General features: G+C 49.9%; 1 non-coding gene across 1 annotated transcript; it reads right to left on the bottom strand.

Annotated features, from left to right (window-relative positions):
• Nucleotides 1–21,305: 21,305 nt before the first annotated feature.
• Nucleotides 21,306–21,378, bottom strand: TRNAR-UCG (transfer RNA arginine (anticodon UCG)). The gene has a single exon. It is a non-coding gene; the product is annotated as a tRNA-Arg (tRNA).
• Nucleotides 21,379–22,230: the final 852 nt, after the last annotated feature.

The following is a 22,230-nucleotide window of genomic DNA, read 5'->3' as shown; positions in this document are numbered from 1 at the left end:
ATCCCCCAGCACCTGCCACCTCCTTCAGAGGACTGGAGCTTCATCAGCTGCATGAGCAGAGCTGCAAGTGCCTGGGAGTTTACGCCCTGACCCCAGCCCCCAAGCAGCCTGAAGCCAATGATGTCTTGTGCAGGAGTAGGAAAGCTCAGCTCCCTCAAGTGAGGACAAGCTCTAAGGTGCAACCCACACTCTGAAGCCCTCCACAGGATTAGGCTGAGGCTGAGACTTCACTGGAAATCCCATCCTTACCTGGCTTCTGCCCCTTCCCTAGCCTGCTTACCCCACTCCCCAGTTCTCCTGGAAGTCCTTCCCCAATAAATTATCAGCATGCAGATGATTGGGGTCTGCTTTAGGAAATGCTGACCTAAGATGGGTACCATAAATTAAAAGGGGCAGCTGGGCGCAGTGGCTCACGCCTATAATCCGCCAAGGCCGGCGGATCACTTGAGCTCGGGACTTCGAGACCAGCCTGGCCAACATGGTGAAACCCCATCTCTACTAAAAATACAAAAATGAGCTGGGCATGGTGGTGCACACCTGTAGTCCCAGCTACTCAGGAGGCTGAGGCAGGAGAATTGCTTGAATTCAGGAGGTGGAGGCTGCAGTGAGCCAAGATTGTGCCGCTGCACTCCAGCCTAGATGATAGAGACTCTGTCTCAAAAAAAAAAAAAAAAAAAAAGTGTGGGGGAGCATTGAGCGACTGAGTGTCCAGGCCAGTGAGGACTTTGGTCATCAGGCTGAGTGAGTAGACAAGCCTGGAAGGAGTTTGTCCTAGAAAGAGAGGACCAAGAAGGTTCTTGGCCATTTTCTGCAACATCTGAAGGGTCCACCTGTGAGAGAGCAGGCGGAACAGTGTGGGGTCACTTCAGAAGTCAGAATTGCCCTTTGAGAGGGCGGATGGAACAGTGTGGGGTCACTCCAGAAGCCAGAACTGCCCTGTGCTAGTTAATTTCATGTGTCAGCATGGCTAGGCTATGGTGCCAGTTGTTTGATCAAACACCGGTCTAGATGTTGCTGTGAAAGTATTTTTTAGATGTGATTAACATTTAAATCAGTAGACTTTGACTGAAGTAGCTTATTCCCCATAACTTGTTGGGCCTCATTCAATCAAGTGAAGCTTTAAGAGAAAAGACTGAGATCCCCCAAAGAGAAAGAGATTCTGCCTCCAGATTGCTTTTGGACTTAAGAAAGCAAAGTCAACTCATGTTGGAATTTCCACAGCCCCAAAATTGTGTGAGTCAATTCTGTGACATAAATCTCTTTCTCTCTCTCTCTCTCCCCCACTCTCTCTCTCTCTCTCCCACTCTCTCTCTCTCTCCCACTCTCTCTCTCTCTCCCACTCTCTCTCTCTCTCCCACTCTCTCTCTCTCTCCCACTCTCTCTCTCTCTCCCACTCTCTCTCTCTCTCCCACTCTCTCTCTCCCACTCTCTCTCTCCCACTCTCTCTCTCTCTCCCACTCTCTCTCTCTCTCCCACTCTCTCTCTCTCTCCCACTCTCTCTCTCTCCCACTCTCTCTCTCTCCCTCTCTCTCTCTCTTCCTCTCTCTCTCTCCCTCCCACTCTCTCTCTCTCCCACTCTCTCTCTCTCTCCCACTCTCTCTCTCTCTCCCACTCTCTCTCTCTCTCTCTCCCACTCTCTCTCTCTCTCCCCCACTATCTCTCTCTCTCTCCCACTCTCTCTCTCTCCCACACACTCTCTCTCTCCCACTCTCTCTCTCTCTCCCACTCTCTCTCTCTCTCCCACTCTCTCTCTCTCTCTCCCCCACTCTCTCTCTCTCTTCCTCTCTCTCTCTCCCAGTCTCTCTCTCTCTCTCCCACTCTCTCTCTCTTCCTCTCTCTCTCTCCCAGTCTCTCTCTCTCTCTCCCACTCTCTCTCTCTCTCCCACTCTCTCTCTCTCTCCCCCACTCTCTCTCTCTCTTCCTCTCTCTCTCTCCCACTCTCTCTCTCTCTCACTCTCTCTCTCCCACTCTCTCTCTCTTCCTCTCTCTCTCTCCCAGTCTCTCTCTCTCTCTCCCACTCTCTCTCTCTCTCCCACACTCTCTCTCTCTCCCACTCTCTCTCTCTCCCACTCTCTCTCTCTCCCACTCTCTCTCTCTTCCTCTCTCTCTCTCCCAGTCTCTCTCTCTCTCTCCCACTCTCTCTCTCTCCCACACTCTCTCTCTCTCCCACTCTCTCTCTCTCCCACTCTCTCTCTCTCTCCCACTCTCTCTCTCTTCCTCTCTCTCTCTCCCAGTCTCTCTCTCTCTCCCACTCTCTCTCTCTTCCACTGTCTCTCTCTCTCCCTCTCTCTCTCTCTCCCTCTCTCTCTCTCTTCCTCTCTCTCTCTCCCAGTCTCTCTCTCTCTCCCACTCTCTCTCTCTCTCCCCCACTCTCTCTCTCTATATATACACACACACACACACAGACACACACACACGTATGCACACACATACACAGATACACACCCTATTTGTGGTTCTGTTTCTCTGGAACACCCTAACACATGCCCTAAGCCGGGGCCGGCTTTAGGTTGGTAGCAGCCAGCAGGGTTCACCACAGGAGCCCGTCAAGTCAGGGCAGTGTAGACTCTGAATGGGAGTAGGGGAGAATAGGGACCAACACCCCAGAGACATGCAAGTCAGCAGCAGGAACACATCCTAAAGGCTCACTGAGGGCAGACCTGCCGCCCTAAGCCTTAGCTGAGCAGCTGAGCAGACGCCGTGGGGCAGTAGAGCAGGGGGACCAACTCCAGAGCCTTTCCTGGTACCTCCACAGAGAAGTGTGTTGACCTGCTTGGCATCTGCCAAGTGGGGTGAGACTGGAGTTCCTCATCAGCTCCACTGGGGACTCTGAGCCTGAGACCAATATTCTCATCTCTCCGGCTCCCATTTCTACCCACTGCTTATTTTCTGTGGGACTTAGGCCAACTGACAATTTTTTTGTACTTGAGTTTTCTTTCTTTTTCTTTTTTTTTTTTTTTTTTTTTTTTGAGATGGAGTCTTACTCTGTTACCCAGGCTGGAGTGCAGTGGCATGATCTTGGCTCACTGCAACCTCCGCCTCCCGGGTTCAAGTGATTCTCCTGCCCCAGCCTCCCTAGTAGCTGGGTAGCTGGGATTACAGGTGCACACCACCATGCCTAGCTAATTTTTGTATTTTTAGTAGAGACAGGGTTTCACCATGTTGGCCAGGCTGGTCTCAATCTCCTGACCTCAAGTGATCCGCCCCCCTCGGTCTCCCAAAGTGCTGGGATTACAGGCATGAGCCACTGCACCTGGCCATATCTGAGTTTTCATATCTGTAAAATGGGCTAGTGGTAGTCCCCTCCTCACAGGGTTATTGAAAGGGTTAAAGGGGACAGTTTTTAGAAAGCACTGAGAATAATGGCTGCAAGTAGGTGATCAATCCATGTTAGCCACTGGCAGCTGCTATAGTTGCCAGAGATTTTCAGTAACCTGATTTGCCCAGTTAGGAGATGGGCTTCCTGAAGAGTTGGTGAGCTCTCTGTTGCTGGAGGTGTGTAAGCAGAACCACGAGGGTGGGTGAACCAGGCAGGAATGCCCCCAGGCTGCAGGTCATCTGGGGCTTTGGCAACTGCATTCAAGCCTGTGTGCTGGACACCTGACCCGGTGCTGCGCCCTCCTCAGATTCTAACCTTCAGTGGATGCTGGTCTCCGTCTCCTGCTTTCATGCCTCAGTTTTCTGTCTCTGCCAAATCCCTATAACTTGGCTGCCTTTGTATCCCTTTTAGTGAGTACAGTGACCCTCCTGGCTAAGGCCACAGGATACCAACCAAGGTTTGGATACCACCCTCAGGCCTGAAATAAATTTTCAGGTTCCTGCTCTGTCCTCAGAAGGAACCTGGCAGGTACTCTCCCTCTCTGCAGACATCTCTGCCTGTATTAGTGACTGCTGCAACCCCCACACTGTGACAGGTCCAGCTTTGACAGCTTGTAGAGCAACTGTGTTCAACTGGGTTTGCCTCCTGAGCCAGGGACACCACAGACAGTTTTGCAGGTTGGGAACTGCATAACTCTGGGGGGCGCCCTTCACATGTGCCCTGGTCCTTCCCCTCAGCAGTGCATATTGCAAAGGGAGAGGAATTAAGGGGAGATGATGCATATCAGAAGATTTAAGTAAAGAGGAATGCCACTTATTAAAAAGTCCGGCCAGGTGCCTGTAATCTCAGCACTTTGGGAGGCCAAGGCAAGAGGATTGCTTGAGGCCAGGAGTTTGAGACCAGCCTGGGCAACACAGCGAGACTCAGTCTCCACAAAAAAAATTAAAAAAAGAAAATTACGCAGGCATGGTGGCACGTGCTGTAGACTTAGCTACTCATGAGGCTGAGGCAGGAGGACTGCTTGAGCCCTGGAGATTAAGGCCGCAGTGAGCCACGATTGCACCACTGCACTTCAGCCTGAGCAACAGTGAGAAAAAAAATAAAAATAATAACTTTAAAAAATCCTAGCCAGGCATGGTGGCTCACATCTGTAATCCCAGCACTTTGGGAGGCCAAGACAGGCAGATCACTTGAGGTCAGGAGTTCAAGACCAGCCTGGCCAACATGGTAACGCCTCACTTCTACTAAAAATACAAAAACTAGCTGAGCGTGGTGGTGTGTGCCTGTAATCCCAGCTATTTGGGAGGCTGAGGCAGAAGAACCACTTGAACCCAGGAGGTGGAGGTTGCAGCGAGCACATTGCACTCCAGCCCGGGTGATGGAAGTGAGACTCTGTCTAAAAAAACAAAACAAAACAAAACAAAATCCTAAGTTGAGATACAATTTCCTTTGTGGAAAAATGAAATTCTGCCTTGTTTATGCAATGCATCTATAGAAAGTAAAAGTAAGCAAAACTTTTCCTTCTGCTGAGGCCTATGGAGAAGACCTTGATACTTAACGGTGTGTGCAACCAAGGGAGAGGGCAGGAGACGCTTAGGTCTGTTAAAAGGTGTTGGGCCAGGCACAGTGGCTCACGCCTGTAATCCCAGCACTTTGGGAGGCTGAGGCAGGCAGATCACCTAAGGTCAGTAGTTCAAGACCAGCCTGGCCAACATGGTGAAACCCAGTCTCCAGTAAAAATACAAAAAAATTAGCCAGGCATGGTGATGGGTGTCTGTAGTCCCAGCTACTCGGGAGGCTGAGGCAGGAGAATTGCTTGAACCCAGGAGGCAGAGGTTGCAGTGAGCCGAGATAGCGACGCTGCACTCCAGCCTGGGCGACAGAGAGAGTGTCGCTCAAACAACAGAAACTTGTTTCTTCTCGATTCTCATGGTGTTGGCAGGGCTGGCTTCTTCTGAGGCCTCTCTCCTCAACTTGCAGGTGGCCGCCGTCTTCTCGCCAGGTCTTCGCCTGGTCTTCCTTCTATGTGTGTCTGTGTCCAAATCTCCTCTTCTTCTAAGGAGGACACCAGTCGTACTGGATTAGGGCCCACCCTAACAACCTCATTTTAACTTAATTACTTCTGTAAAGACCCTATCTCCAAATACAGTCGTGTTCTGAGGTACTAACTCTGGAGGTTACAACTGTAACACACGAATTGAGGTGGGGGGACACACTTTAGCCCATAAGAGACGGGCACTATCCCAACCCCATGTCCCACCTTGGCTGGTGAACTGCAGCCTGCTGGGGCCAGTGTGGGTTCAGGAGCACAGGAATTGTTACAATGCAAAGACCACCTCCATCCATTTCCCCAAGAGTGTGTTCCAGGCTCACGGGCCTTAGCTGCCATTGGGTCATTGGATCACCAGGACTCTCCTGCCCCGCTGGCTGAAGTCCCCACCACCATCCTTTCTGAAAGCCCATTTTGATCCCTCTCTCCCCAAGAGACCTGCTGTCATGTTCTGACCACACACTCCCCTGTGCCCAGCTCCCACACACTCAGGAACCTGCCATCAGCTCCTTTTAGCCATGAAGTCCCGCCTTTACCTTGGAAACACAGGCTACACCAGGCTGACTCAGCCCTGATTTCAGCCTGACTGGGGAGGGAGGGTGTGTCCTGCGCATTTCTCCTGCCCTGTCCCTACTCTGAGGCCGGCCAGATCAGGGGTGGCATCATCTCACTCCAAGCTAGAGTGGGTCAGAACGTCTGTCTCTCCAAAGGTCAGTTTCCATCTGCCCAAAGCCTTTCTTCTGGAGACAGGATAGTTCTAGATCAGGAGGGATTTTGTGGTGTAAATCAGAGCCGTGTTCCCGGCAGCCTGTGCAGGTGGCATCTGTGGGTGTTCTGTCTCAGCTAAATCGAAACTCAGTGATGCCACCCTTCTGTGTCACAGAGGCGGCTGCCAGCCCTGCTAACGGGTTAGTCATCACCTTAGAGCACATGGATCTGCAGAAACCATCTGGGGTGAGGGAGGCCATGTGTGGCAGGAAATAAATGGAAAACAGCCTCAATGTCCAGGCTCAACATCCCCGCAGATATTATTGGTTAAGGGATCATGCATTGCCACAGAAAAATAATCATATCACGGTGCAGGTGAGAAAAACAGGTTTGTGGGTGCATGGTACATGCTGAGAATTACAAATATAGTAACATCACAAAGTGCCCTCACCAAAATGTTAGCAGTGATTATCTCTGGGTGATGGGCTTATGGAAGGTTTGAATTCTCTTCTCTTTGTTTATCCATGTGGGTTGGGGGATGGATGGTGGTGAGGGCCAGCTTGGGTCTAAGTGGGAATCAAACAGTCCAGGCCGTCCTACTGAATGGAGACAGTTACAGCCAAAAGGCTATTTTCTTTTCTTTTCTTTCCTTCTTTCTTTTTTTTTTTTTTTTTTTTGAGATGGATTCTCACTCTGTCACCCAGGCTGGAGTGCAATGGCACGATCTCGGCTCACTGCAACCTCCACCTCTGGGGTTCAAGCAATTCTCCTGCCTTAGCCTCCCGAGTAACTGGGATTACAGGCACCCACCACCACGCCCAGCTAATTTTTGTAGTAGCTGGGTATGGTGGTAGTAGCTGGGGTTTCACCATGTTGGTCAGGCTTATCTTGAACTCCTGACCTCTAGTGATCCGCCCGCCTCGGCCACCCAAAGTGCTGGGATTACAAGCGTGAGCCACTGCGCCCGGCCCAGAAGGCTATTTTCGTGTTAGCTTTGAGAACTTTCTGAAATTTTATAAAGTCTGTGATAACAGTAATAATAATTGCTAACCTTTATAAGGTCTTTATAAAGGGCCAGGTATTCGCCAGGCGGTTTGCATTAAATTTCATGCATAGGTGCCACTGGTGTCCCCACCTTACAGATGAAGAAACTGAGGCCAAGAGAGGGTAAGTAACTCACTGAGGTCACACGGTACTAAGAAGTGGTAGAGCCAGGATTCAAAGCCAGCTTTTAGCCACTCACTCTGTCCACCCTTCAAAATACCCCATGGTCTCGAGAATGACTGTTTTCTGCCTGCTCACTGGAGGAGCAGGGTCCTCAGGTGCATTCTGGGGACCTGCTGGCACTCAGACAGGCCTCGGTGAGCCAACAAACTGTGCGCCTTGTCTCTGAATCCATGTGAGATGTTCCCAGAGGCTCTGAGGATCATCTAGGGGTGAGGGCTGGAGTCACTGGCAGGAGCCCAGGAGTGAGGATCACTATGTCAAAGTCATTCCAGCTGTATCCACAGGCTGGCACTGCCAGGAGAAAGGCCTAAGGCGTGCAGCCGTTCCTGCTTTTTTTGTCCTTGTACAAAACTTGAAAAAAATTACAAAAATGGCACATGCCTCTGATCACAAAACAAACAATGCAGAGGTGTATAAAGAAAAGATTGGTTGAGCCTAGTGGCGCATACCTGTAATCCCACATTTTCAGAGTGAGACTCCATCTCTTAAAAAATTATATGAAAAAAAGAAAAGAGAACAGTCATTTTCACTCTCCAAATATCCACTTCCATGCTTGACACACTTTCAGGGGTGGGGTGGGAGTGAGGGTTGGGGGGTGTTTGAGTTACTCTGATTCCTCTGGGAGCCACATCTGTGTTACTGCCCCCTCCCCAAAACACACACGTCTGTCTCCCACAGATGGTCCCAAAAGAACTATGGTCCTCACCCAGGCCCCAGGGACTGGTCTTAGGGTGGCAGGTGACCCAAACAAGACCCATCAGAGTCTTGGCCTGGAATTTTGTAAACTGGCTAGAAGAGAGGGTCAGGTCTCAAAGCCGGGTGGATGCAAGGTGAGAGCTGCCACCGCCAGGGACCTGTGACATGGAGGAAGCTGGTCTAATCTGTAGAAAGAAGGAACGAGAGCTGGACAAGACCCCAGTGACGTCAGGCTCCTTTTTTCCCATCCCTTTCTGCCGTTGGGCTGTATGTGCTAATAAGTTCCCTTTTTGTCTGCCAAAATTGGTTTTAATTAGGCTTCTGGTGCTGGTAGCCAACAGAATCCTAAGTGATTTGTCTTCCCCTCTGTAAAATAAGGGGATCGGACAGGCTGGTCTATGGGGGGCCTGTTGGCTCTGGCAATGGGGGGCCCTTGGCCCCATGCGCTGGGATGAGCTGGGATCTGACCTGGCTGTGGTTGTCTCAGCTCAGCGGTAAAGGGACCTCAGCATGTACCTCCCGCTTCAATGTCAGGCAGCCTGACTCAGTCTTGGGATACAGCATTTAGGAGGTGGGGCCAAATGAATGAAAGGCATGTGGCTGCCTCCTCTGGCTCTCTCCTGCCATCATCTGAGCTGCTGCTGGGCTGGCCAGCTTGGAGAGGGGCAGGGAAGCAGGCACAAAACCAAAGCCTCTGCTGAGGAGAGAATCTGCATGTGTCACTGCAGCAAAACCTCACAGGCCCCCTATGAGGCTATCACCTTCCCATTCTAGAGACAAGGATGCTGAGGCGCAGCAAGCTCCCTTGTAATTTGCTCAAGGTCACACAATTTGGATAGGTGGAGCCAGGATTCAGACTCATTTCTTTCAGAGGCCTTCACTTGACTGCAGGCTCTGCTGCTCTTTGGCAAGGACCATGACTCCCTCCAGGGCCTCTAGCCAGACCCGGGGATGGAAAAGAGCATCCTCTCTTGCCCAGTGGCTGGGCCACCAGGGACCCTGAAGCTGTGCCTCCGTGGATGCTGGCGTGAAGCCTCAAGCCAAAAGGCTCAAGGGCAGGGCTCTCAGCGACATCTACCGCCATGTGGCCTCAAGCAGAGGGCTTCCCTCATCTGTAAAATAGGGATAAAATGCCTCCGTTTCTCCTCCAACAGTCAGAGGGGCCCTCAGGTGAGGAAGCCTGAAGACACTGTCCAGCTTACTATCTACCAGTTGTCAGACTTCTGTGTGCCTTTACGAAGAGTTGTGCCCTCCTCCACCCAGGGCCATACTCATGTCAAGGGCCGGGGCCAGCCAGGTTACTGCCACTTTAACTCTGTCCCAGGGACCAGGGTGGCAGATAGAGTTAACAGAGGAGGTAAAAGTCCAATTGCCCCCTCCAATTCCCACCTTTTTTTTTTTTTTTTTGAGTTGGAGTCTCACTCTGTCACCCAGGTTGGAGTGCAATGGTGCGATCTCGGCTCACTGCAACCTCTGTCTCCTGTGTTCAAGCGATTCTTCTGCCTTAGCCTCCCGAGTAGCTGGGACTACAGGTGTGCACCACCATGCCCAGCTAAATTTTTTGTATTTTTATTAGAGACAGGGTTTCACCATGTTGGCCAGGATGGCCTCGATCTCCTGACCTCGTGATCTGCCCACCTTGACCTCCCAAAGTGCTGGGATTACAGGTGTGAGCCACCGTGCCCGGCCGCCTTTTTTAGTGACCAATATTTTTTTGTCTGTTTACCAAGAAAAGCAAAAAATCCTCCCCACCAAAAGATTAAATGTGGAAATTTTAGAAAATACATTTAAATCCATATACAGCTGATTCTCATGATTCAGCATTTGTGAATTTGCCTACTCTCTAATATTTATTTGCAGTCCCTAAATCCGTAATCATGGTGTTTTCACAGTCATTGGAGGGCATTTGCAGAGTGGCCATTTGTGAGGTTGAACAAGGGGACGCTTTGTCTTCTTGTCTCAGCTTTTGTGCTGTAAACAAATGTTCTTTCTGCAGTCTATTCCAGATCATGCTTTTCACACATTTGTGCTTTTTGTTGGTGGTTTTGCTGTTTAACACGGCCTCCCAGCACAGTGCTGAAGTGCTGTCTACTGTTCCCAAGTGCAAGTAGGCTGTGATGTGCCTCCATAAAATACGTATGTTAGATTAGCTTCAATCAGGCATGAGTTATAGCACTGTTGGCTGTGAGTTCAATGGTAATGAATCAACAGTATGTAGTAAATAAGGTGCCTTTAAAAGGTAACACACATAACACAAGGTTATGTAGTGATCAGTTGATTGAAATGTTGTGAGCAGAGGCTCACAGGAACCTAACTGTGTATTTCCTCTAGGAACGATGCTTCCATATTTGCTCATTCAATGGTCATGGTGACTTTATAGATCATAACTACAGCCAATAATGAGAACTGACTGTTTATTCATCAGTCAGGGATGTCCATGATATTCGGCTGAATGATAGCTTTCAGTTACAGAATACTGGGTATCGGATGATCCCATATCTGAAATAAGTAAATAAATAAAGTTTTTTAAAAAGGCCTCTGGGTCAGGTGCAGTGGCTCATGCCTGTAATCTCAGCACTTTGGGAGGCCAAGGCAGGAGGATCACTTGAGGTCAGGAGTTTGAGACCAGCCTAGCCAACATGGTGAAACCCCATCTCTACTAAAAATACAAAAATTAGCTGGGTGTGATGGCACACGCCTGTAGTACTAGCTACTTGGGAGGCTGAGGCATGAGAATCCCTTGAACCTGGGAGGTGGAGGTTGCAGTGAGCCAAGATCATGCCACTTCCCTCCAGCCTGGGTGACAGAGCAAGACTTTGTCTCAATTAAAAAAAAAAAAAAAGTCTTCTGTTTGTGTGTTTTGATGTTTGTTGGAACATGGAGAAAAGAGTGGAGAGATTCTACCTGGCTTTCCTGGGTGGAGGGGGAGCAATGAGAGGGGGAGAGGATTAAATCTTTTCTGTTCTTTTCTTTTTTCCCTTGAGACAGGGTTTTGCTCTGCTGCCCAGGCTGGAGTGTAGTCCAGCTATGGTGCAATCATAGCTCACTGCATCCTCAACCTCCTGGGCTCAAGCGATTCTCCCACCTCAGCCTCCCAAGTAGCTGGGACTACAGGCGCATGCCACCACACCTGGCTAATTTTTTTTATTTTTTGTAGAAATGGGGGTCTCATTCTGTTTCCCAGGCTGGTCTCAAACTCCTGGCCTCAAATGATTCTCCTGACTCAGCCTCCCAAAGCAATGGAATTACGAGTGTGATCCCACTGCACTGCCCCTTTCCTTTTTTAAAAAGTTTTAGTTTAATATACTATTTAAAATATACATATTATATAAAAATAATGTATTATTTTTGAGCAGGTAACAGGTTCACAATTCAAAACTGGAAAGCCACAACAGGATTTAAGTCAGAGTCTCCCCGTTACCATGTCCCACCACCTGGAGGCATCAATGGTGTCAGTTTCTTGTGTTTCTAGGAAGGGATGGAGACTTTGGAGCTCCCCTTAAGAGTTTTGGGGTGGAGGTGAGGCCATGGAGGTGATGAAGAGCCAGAGTTTGCTGCTTGGATCTGGCCCTGGGGGCGCCTACCCCTTGGTGGGTCCAGCCTCCCCTCCCCAGCCTTATCTTCCCATCTGAGCCCAGCAGGGTGCCCTGGTGACCCTCCGTGCTATTCCTGACTGGGGCTGGAAGTGCGTTGACAGCTTCTACCATGCTTTCCCCTCTCTGCCCCCACCTGGTGGAGCTTAGGTTCAGATTTGGGGGCTCCAGCCTGACTATGGCCTCCCCCATCCACAGGCCTCTTCAAGGCCCATCAGACCCAGGGCTGGCAGGAGGCTAGACAGTCTTGAAGGGATCATGGAGTCTGGGCTCTGCCAAGTATAGATGGCCCACTCAGGAGCCCAGGTAAAGATGAGCCAGGACAGCCAGACCCCACCAACCTCCAGAGTGAAGGGTAAGGAGCCCCGTGTTGGTGTGTCAGGGCAGCCACCTTTGCTCTCTGATTCTTGCAATGGGGCACAGTCCTCAGCAGGTTGTTGGTCCTTGTCCCTGCCTCTTGGGCACTGGTCATACCTCAGTGGCCTTTGTTGACATTTGGGAGCCACTGAGTCCCTCTGCAAACCCATGGAGGGGCAGCTGATCCCCATCTTCTCTTCCTGTGGATTCCTGGGGCTACCTGCCTAGCCCAGGGCCACACACACTGGACGCACCCCTTGTCTGGGGCCAACAGGCTTCATCAGTAGTTTCCCACCAGCCCAGGCCCTCTGCTTTGCAAGATGCTGCTGGTCCCTGAGCTGAGGCAATTTAGGCTCCAGCTGCTAGCATTCAGCCCCTCTTGCCTGTGGCCTCTCGACTCCTGAGAGCAGGGTCAGAGGTTGACAGTGGTTTGCAGGAAGTTTTCAAGGGTAGCCACGGCTGGGAGTGGTGGCTCACACCTGTAATCCCAGCACTTTGGGAGGCTGAGGCAAGAGAATCACTTGAGCTCAGGAGTTTGGGACCATAGTGAGCAACATAATGAGACTTCATCTCTATTTTCAAAAACGAAAATATATTAAAAGATGATGTGATTATTATTTTTTGAAAAAGGGGTAACCAGGCCAGAAGCGGTGGCTCACGCCTGTAATCCCAGCACTTTGGGAGGCCGAGGTGGGTGGATCATGATGTCAGGAGTTCAAGACCAGCCTGGCCAAGATGGTGAAACCCCGTTTCTACTAAAAATACAAAAAATTAGCTAAGTGTAGTGGCAGGTGCCTGTAATCCCAGCTACTCAGGAGGCTGAGGCAGGAGAATCGCTTGAACTTGGAGGGCAGAGGTTGCAGTGAGCCAAGATCATGCCACTGCACTCCAGTCTGGGTGACAGAGTGAGACTCTGTTAAAAAAAAAAAAATGGGGTAGTCAGGCAGCTCCTCACCTAAATCCCCATGCCTGCGGAAAACAGAAAACATGAGCAACTCAGCCAGAAACGCCAATGGAGCACTTGTTCTCTGATAGACTGTGCTGGGCACAGGAGGGCCCGAGGTGATGAAGAAACAGCCCCTGCTCCCAATGCGAGGAACCAATGTCTGTATTCCCAGCCCCTAGGCCAGGCAGAGATGACACATGTCATGGCAGAAGTACAGACAAAATAGTACAGCCTTGCCTGCTAGATATTGTCTATTGGAACTTGGCCCCCATTCCCACCCTCTCCTGTGTTCCCCCAGGAATTACAGGGGGTAGAAGGCGAAGGACTACTTTTCCCAGATGCCCTTGCAGCTAGGGGTCTGGCTGTGACTTATATTCCGCCTGTGAAGAACACTCATGTAGCCTTGGCACAGACCAGGAAGCTCTGGCTGACAAGACTCTTTGGGGCTGCCCAACTCCAGGTGTCACTCTCCAGTCGCTGGCTTCATGTGTGGTGGCAGCAACAGTAGCTGTAGCAACAGTGGCCTTCTTTCCTTCAGATTTTGGATCTAGATCACAGCTGTGATGGTGTAACCTTGAAGCAAGTCTCTCTCTGATGTCCACCCCTTCGGCACTTCCAATTGTCTTGATTCATGTAGGTCAAGCCCTGCATTACATCTCTTCTTGCTTGAAATAACCAGAATGAGCAGGGGGCGGTGGCTCATGCTTGTAATCCTAACTCCTTAGGAGGCTGAGGAGGCAGGATCACTTGTGGCCAGGAGTTCGAGATCAGCCCGAACAACATAGCAAGACTCGCGTCTCTAAAAAGATAAAATAAAATAATTTATCTGGGCACAGTGATGCACACCTGTAATCCCAGCTGCTTGGGAGGCACTGCCGCACTCCAGCCTGGGTGACAGAGAGAAGCTCTGTCTTTTAAAAAAGCAAAAGCAGCTGGGCATTGTGGCTCACGCCTGTAATTCCAGCACTTTACTTTGGGAGGCCGAGGCGGGTGGATCACCTGAGGTCAGGAGTTTGAGACCAGCCTGGCCAACATGGTGAAACCCTATCTCTACTAAAAATACAAAAATTAGCCAGACGTGATGGTGGCACATGCCTGTAATCCCAGCTACTCAGGAGGCTGAGGTAGGAGAATCGCTTGAACCCAGGAGGCGGAGGTTGCAGTGAGCCGAGATTGTGCCACTGCACTCCAGCCTGGGCAAAAGGGCAAGACTCTGTCTCAAAAATAAATAAATAAATAAAAATAAAATAAAACAAAAACAAAAAAATCTCAGTCTGTTTCCTAGTTCTTGGTCTGAACTTTGAATGATACAATGGGAACAGAGGCGAAAAAGAAATTTATCCTCACTGGGGTGGTTCATTTAACAAATACTGATTGGGCACCTCCTAGTGCAGGCCCTGTGCTAGGTGCTGGGGATGTAAGAGAATCCAGGCAGAACCCCTGCCCTCAGGCAGCTCCCACTTTGATGGGGGAGAAGGTTAAACAATCTTAGTCCCTGCAATCCATGCACAAGGTGGAGTGGGAGCCCAGAGGAGGGCACTGGAACCAGTCAGCGTTCACCTGCAGGAAACACAGACCTTTCCAGATATTTTAATAAGAAAGAGACGTAGTACAGAAGATTAGGCGCTTAAAAAACTTTGGAAGGGCCAGACAGTGGGTTCTCAGTGGGGCCTCCAGAATGACTTGCAGAACGCCACAGACCTGCCCTCTAGCAAAGCAACAACCCCGGCCACCGTCTCAGCCACTCCTGGGACTGCTGACTTGGCATCACTCTAGTCCTCCAAGCACTGCGGGGAGAACCGCCTGAGCGTCCATGGCCGGGATGTTCTGCCAGCCTCTTCATCACCACATGGTGCAGCACCAGCTCTGGTGACCCTGGGCATCCTGTCCTCTCAGATGAGAATGGCCAGGGTCCCTTCTCACAATTCCCTAAAGAAGGTGATATAAGTGGGATACTTTGTCACCATCTGCTTTGGATCAGCTCTATTGGCTGAGCCTCCCTCATGGATGTTTGTTCTCCCTCAAGCCTGGCTGACGCATGCCTACCTTGCTCAGGCACCTGCCTGTGTCCAGCCTGCTGTGGCCGGGGGAGAATGGCCAGATTCCTGGGAGGTGGGGCATGTGGGAGTGGCAGGCCCTGCTACACCTCTTGGCAGGACCCCACCAGGTAGTTTGAGCTGCTTCCCTCTTTATGCTCAGATAGCGATGATTATGTGATCACAACTAACCTCTGCCGCCTCAAAGTCTTTCTGGAACAAAGCGAGCAGTAAATAAATAAATACAGACCAATCCAAACTGAATGACCCTTTGCAACCAAGCATGTCCATCATTTTCCCTGAAGAAAAAAATACAGAATCTTTCCTCCAAGTCCTGACAATTAAATGAAAAAGCAAAGTGGCTATTTGCTTCCAGACACAGGATGCGGGAGAAGATGCTCCCTGACATGTGAGTACCTGCTCGTGGAGCCTTGCTCTTGTTTTCTTCCATTGCTTGGATAACTTAAACACTTTTCGTTCCTGGGATAGGATGGGTGTTTCCCCTTTCAACAGGAGAACAACACCATTTCCACAAAAGTTGTTGACCCCAAGAGTTTAGCCCAATATATTCCTCAAAAGAAGGAAATACACTACGAGAAAGAAATACACACTTCTCTTCACCCCATTTACACTCAACCAATGTTTTGAGCTGAAAAGCTCCTGTGATAAATAAATTGCCAAAAACCCATCTACCATCTGCAGCAGGCCCCAGGCAGTGGGTTGTAGGTCAAGGCTGTAAGCCAAGACTGACCTTGGCGGGCAGTGCTGTGCTGGGCTGGGCCTGGCTGGGATCTAATAGGTCAGGAGGTGGAATGTACAATTTTGCAGCTGGTGAAACAGGCCACAGGGCCCTGGCCAGGGCTCAGAACCCATGGGTGTTTCAGTCATTCATAAACTGAAGGTTCTGCCCTTCTCTCTGAAGGACACACTGCCCTGATGACATGCTTCCAGAATGGATCCTTCTATTCAAGTGTCCATTTTTTTTAAATTTTTAAACCATTATTTTACAAATTTGTTTTTAGTAGAGATGGGATCTCACTATGTTGCCCAGGCTGGACTCAAACTCCTCTCCTCAAGCGATCCTCCTGCTCAACCTCCCAAAGTGCTGGGATTACAGGTGTGAGCCACCAAGTCCGGACTTTGAGTGTCCACTCTTTTTTTTTTAAGCTTTTGAGACACAGTCTCACTCTGTCACCCAGGCTGAAGTGCAGTGGTGCAATCTTGGCTCACTGCAACCTCTGCCTCCAACCTCTACTTCCCGGGTCCAAACGATGCTAATTTTTTTTTGTATTTTTAATACTGATGGGGTTTCACCATGCTGCCCAGGCTTGTTTCAAACTCCTGAGCTCAGGCAAACTGCCCGCCTCGGCTTCCCAAAGTGCTAGGATTACAGGCATGAGCCACCGTGCCTGGCCCAGTGTCCACTCCTATTGGAACTTTTTTCTTTAGTAATTTATAGAAATGTTACTACTAGAAATCAATATTTGTTTAGTATGTGTAAGTATGCAAAAATATATCAGAGATGGCAGTTTAATTCTTTTGCCTTTTCTGGTGACATACACATGTAGACTGAGATTCTTGCGGTTAACATCAACATTTTCAAAATTAAATTGTCTTATTGACTCAGAACATCATCTTTGTCTTAAACTATGAGACATTAATGGAGTATCACCTTATTGCACATTGCTCAAAAAGTTTCATTCTTCTGACCAAGGAACTTATATTCAGGTATGACTTTTTGTAAGCTGGTTGACTTTCTTACTGGTGCTTGTTATTTTTTTTTTAACACATTAAACTAAATGATATATCAAATGTATATTATATATTTTAATATATAAATTATATATTGTCTAGTTATATGTAGTTGTCTATATTTAAATTGTATGTATGAAAAGTGACAGGAGTTTTCAGTTTAGGGCAGAAATACATCACGTTTCCTTTAAAAATACTTACCTGTATCATAGATACCTCCAGTATCATAGATTGTTGTGGAGCGAAGGTAATATTATAAGTAGTTGCAAACAACAAAGTACAAAGCACAAAGCATTTTGCAAATCTAAGAATCTCACCTACAGCCTAGCTAGTCTCATCTCAGTGAAATTTAGCTGAAGACTTTTTTCAAAAAGTTCATTCATTTGTTTAGCAAATATTTAATAAGCACTCAATCAGTGAGAGCTCTTTCCACCACAAGTGACAGAAAATCCAGCCCAAACTAGCTAAAGCAAAAAGACGCTCTTGCCATTGGCAATTTCAACATTGACTGGATATTTGATGATATGAAGGCAATGCCGTTAATTTTGTTGGTGGAGTGTCCTGATTGGCTCAACTTAGTTAATAAGCCTTGTCCCTAACTCCCTGAGCCAGGAGGCTTGGTCAGGAGCTAAGGAGGGACAAATTGGGATGGGGACAAGAATGACAGACGTCTGTCTCTGTGTGCCAGACATACAGATGACAGGGCACAGTTTCTTCCCATCAGGAAGCTTCCCAATCCTGAAGAAATTATTTGCATTTCAATCAATTTCTTTTTGACCTGTTCATAAACTGTGTGGAGTTGATGGAACCAATTATTCCCCCAGAAATATGAAGCATGTTTTGAAAACAGTCTATGGCTATCATCCTGAATTTCACACATAGGTCACAAGGCCACATTCTCATTTTTTTCTTTTTATAAGTTTTATTTATTTTTAATTTTTTTTAGAGATGAGGGTCTTGCTATATTGCCCAGGCTAGACTGGAACTGCTGGGCTCAAGCGATCCTCCCATCTCAGCCTCCTGAGTAGCTGGGATTACAGGTAAATACCGCCACACCCAGCCAGTCAAAAAAAAATTCTTTATCTTTTTTAGAAACGGGGGTCTTGCTGTGTTGGCCAGGTTGGTCTTGAACTCCTGCCTCAAGCTATTTTCCTGCTTTGGTCTCCCAAAGTGCTGGGATTGCAGGCATTAGCCACCATGCTTCACACTTCTTACTTCAAACTTCTTACTGGAGTCTATCTTCTCTCATCTGTAAAATGAATAATAATAGCACCTATTTATGGGGTCATTGAAATGATTAAATAAAATGGTGCTCTAAAGCATTCAGCCTGGTTCATTTGCAAGTGGTAGCTGTTGATAAAGGAAGAGCAGTGATATTTTCCGTCTGTGGCAGAAATTGCTGGAGTTGGGCTTGGCAAACATCAGAGAAGACCATGAAAGTCACCAGGAAGTAAGCACATGAGAGGGACTCTGGAGGAGCAGGCTGTCACCTGAGGGTCCCTTACTTAGCCAGCAGCAGTGATGTAGGAGGCCACATCAGTCTGCACGTGCAGCGCCTGGCACACAGTCGTGCAGTAGGGATCCTCCGCTAGCATCATAAAGCCGGTATTTGCCGTGTAGTGCAGTTGCTGAGATCCTGGTTTCCATGAATTCAAATCCCAGCTCTACCAATGACCAGCTATAGGGCTTTAGGCAAGCTGCTTTGCCTCTCTGTGCCTCAGTTTCCTCATGGGTGAAAGGGGATAACAGTACCTCTATCCAAGGGTCGATGTGAGGATTCACTTAAGTGACATATGTGAGCCCTTAGAACAGCACCTGGCAGCTAGCAAGTGCCGGTTATTACCAAGCTTCAGGCAGGTCCTGGAATTGAGCTCAAAATAAGACACAAGGTCAGTCCCTATGGGCATTTACAGCAGTGGAAGGGGGAGATTTTTAAAAAGTCTTCATTAGTTACAACTGAGGTACATGCTTTGAAAGTACAGGGTGTTCTGGCCCAGCGCAGTGACTCAAGCCTGTAATCCCAGAACTCTGGGAGGCCAAGGCAGGTGGATCACTTGAGGCCAGGAGTTCCAGACCAGCCTGGCCAACACGGTGAAACCAGTCTCTACTAAAAATACAAAAATTAGATCCACATGGTGGCGCACGCCTGTAATCCCAGCTACTCCGGAGGCTGAGGCATGAGAATCGCTTGAACCTGGGAGGTGGAGGCTGCAGTGAGCTGAGATCACGCCTCTGCACTCCAGCCTGGGCACAGAGCAAGACTCTGTCTCAGAAGAAGAAGAAGAAAAGTACGGAGTGTTTTGACGAGGACAGGGGTCCTAATGAACTTTGCCTCTTGCTCTGCGGAGGGGGAGAGGTCCAGGGAATTGTGGGAAAATGTAACTGTTTCTCAGGAACTACTATCAAGGACAGACTTTTCTAGAAGGACGTGGGGGAGTTCCTAGAAAAGGAGGCAGGGGAAGTGGAGGAGCTGGGTTCAGAAAGGCCTGGAAACAGGGTGTAGCTTGGCAGGAAGGGTGCAGGCCTCCAGGTACCCTCCCTCAGCAGGAATCAGTATCAACCATTTTTGTCCTTGTTGAAGATTCTAATTCCAGGGCCAGGGCGCTAGGCTAGTCTCAAGTAGTCTACCGGAGGAGCAGGCATCTTGATGGACATCTCCTGAGACTGAATCTCAGGGGAGGCCAATCAGGCCCAGCAACAGCAGCCCCTGTGGACAGTTGGGCCAGGGGTTCTTAGCTTTTTTGTGTCATAGACACCTTCTTAGAATAGTGTTTTTCTTTTTTTGTTGTTGTTGTTGTTTTGGTGGGGAGCGGGGAGAGGAGTCTCGCTCTGTTGCCCAGACTGGAGTGCAATGGTGCAATCTCAACTCACTGCAGACTCTGCCCCCCGGGTTCAAGCGGTTCTCCTCCCTCAGCCTCCCGAGTAGCTGGGATTACAGGCGTGCACCACCATGCCGGGCTAAGTTTTGTATTTTTTTGGTAGAGACGGGGTTTTGCCATGTTGGCCAGACTGGTCTTCAACTCCCCAGCTCAGGCAATCCATCCACCTCAGCCACCCAAAGTGCTGGGATTACAGGCGTGAGCCACTGAACCTGGCCTAGAGTAGTGTTTCTGTTTTTAATTTTTTTCTGTGAAATATGTTTTATTAATTTTTATTTCAACAGGGGTACAGGCAGTTTTTGGTTATATGGAAGAATAGTGTTTTTAAGCACATAAAACATGAAGGATTACAAAGGACACCAAAGGTATTGAAATATTAGGACAAATAGGTAAACTTACTAACTAACCGGATCTAGCGGCAGTCTAGTAACCACTGTTATTTTGAAGTACAGATGAGTGCAAACAAATTTTGAAAAATGTGCAGCACTTGTAATGCGTTATGAAAATATCTGTGGTCGCTGGAGGGGACAAAGTCACAGGCACTGTTAATACCACTGTGGCTGACAGCCTACGCTCATAATTGGAGGAAATACCAAGTATCAGTAGGCGGTTAGAAGAAACAAGATGAAAATGTTTTCCCCATTCAGGGACTCCCTGATTTAAGCTGAGAGCCTCTCCTTCCAGTATTTTGTAAAAGTCAACAGTTATGTGAAAAAACAAAAGAGATGAATTTCTGATTGATTGTATTTTTTTGGCAAAACAAAAAAACCACAAATATTAAAACATTGTGTATATTAAGTACATCTAGAAAAGTGTATGCAAAATATTTCATATTTAAATAGAAGGGACCAGGGCTCAATGCTGATTGGCCCGGGGCTTGTCTCTACCTCTCCAGGTGGCAGGAGCAGGTGAGGGTCGGCATCAGCCCGCAGGGCCGGCAGAGGACTGTTTCCCTGCACACCACTCCTGAAAAACGCGAAAGTCAACTTCTGAAGTCCGTTCACGGTGTCCTGGGATCCACGCTGGACGGTGGCGGCCGACTTTCAGCTTGACCTGAATTTTATTCCTAATCAGCTGTGTGATCTCGGTTGGTCCCAAACGTCTCCGAGCCTCCCTTTCATCTGTGCAGCTGGGCCTCCAGACCCCAACCCCCAGGCGGTGCTTAATCCCGTAGACCTTATTCTGCGTGCACTTTACCACAGTTCACCAACCACCGAGCGCTGAGAGCTGTTGAAGCACCTGGAGCAACACAAGACGGATGCGGAGACTGGAAACAGCTGGGGAATGGGACAAGCTCCAGCCGCGCTGTGGGCCGGAGGCTAGCATCTGCGGGCAAATTCAGGTTCAACGGAAGGCAACATTTTTACCCCTCAGAATTGCTCTGGACGAGGAGGCAGCACCGGATGGGCGAGGGAGGGAGCCTCGCTTATGGCTGCGAGCCCCAACTCCTGCCAACTATCAACTGAGTATAAATTGAGATTTCTGTATAGGATGCCCCTCCCTCTCCACTTTCCTCCACCTGCGTCGGGCTGCGAGAGACCTGATACATTTTAGAAATGTGCCTCCGCTGAGACACGTAAACGGGCAATCTCGCAGGGACTTGCTGGGCGTGGTTACTTCCGCGGATCTTAGCGTTCCTGCATCTTTGAAGTGCGGTGAGAATCAGCGGCGATTACGTTCACATTGTCCCCGTACTTCGTTCCTTAGGGGGAATAAACTAAAAGTTATTCACCATCTCCCTGCGACCGCGGCAGGACTCGAACCTGCAATCTTCTGATCCGAAGTCAGACGCCTTATCCATTAGGCCACGCGGCCAACCGGTTGTTACCATCCCTTGAGCAACTCATAAAGATGTCACCTCCGCCCACCAGCTAGCTCGGGACCAATCCACCTGCTCCTTGAGAAGGGGAGGTTGGCCTTTGGTTCGCGCGTTCCGCTGGGAGAGCCCACCCAGAAGTCCCCCTTCTCCCCCCGCGGGCGGACCGCTCCATTGGCGGCCCTCCTATTGGTCGCGCTGGGAGTCTCCCGCTTGCCTCTCGGGTAGCCGCGGGACCTAGCTGGGTGCAGACGGGAAGTTGCGGCTGCCAGCGAAGCGGACCGGCCGGGTGGAGGCCACACGCTACCCCGAGGCTGCGTAGGCCGCGCGAAGGGGGACGCCGTGCCGTGGGCCTGGGGTCGGGGGAGCCGCAGACCGGGAAGCACCGTGCGGACCGAGGTTTCCGGCGGGTTCGGCGGCGGGGAGGCCGGGTCGCTGAGCGACGGCGCGGCCCCTCCCTCTCCAGTCAGGGAGCGAGGCCCGGAGCAGGGCGGCGGCTAGTCCCAGGGCGCACCGCGGCGCCTCTGCCGGGCGCGGGCGCAGGCGGGCGGCGGGGTGCACGGGGGTGGCTGCCGACACTCCCTGCAGGACGCCCTCGGCCGGCTGGGCCGTGGTCCGGGTGTGGGTGGGGGTCCCGGGGGACGGCGGCCCACACTGCGGGTTCGAATCTGGGCGCTGGCACCTCTCGACGCTAGGCCCTAGGGCCGCGCCGGTCGCGGTAATGGCAGCCACCATTTGCCGAGCGCTTGCCAAGAGCAGGGCCGTACGACATAGGCGCCCTGTGTCCCCCAGACAGCAGCCCGGTGTGACAGGCAGAATCCGTAACCCCATTTTACAGAATAGGATATCAG

The sequence above is a fragment of the Pongo pygmaeus genome, chromosome 16 (assembly GCF_028885625.2).
Source record: "Pongo pygmaeus isolate AG05252 chromosome 16, NHGRI_mPonPyg2-v2.0_pri, whole genome shotgun sequence".
Taxonomy (NCBI): Eukaryota; Metazoa; Chordata; class Mammalia; order Primates; family Hominidae; genus Pongo; species Pongo pygmaeus.
This window is presented reverse-complemented; position numbering and strand designations above follow the sequence as displayed.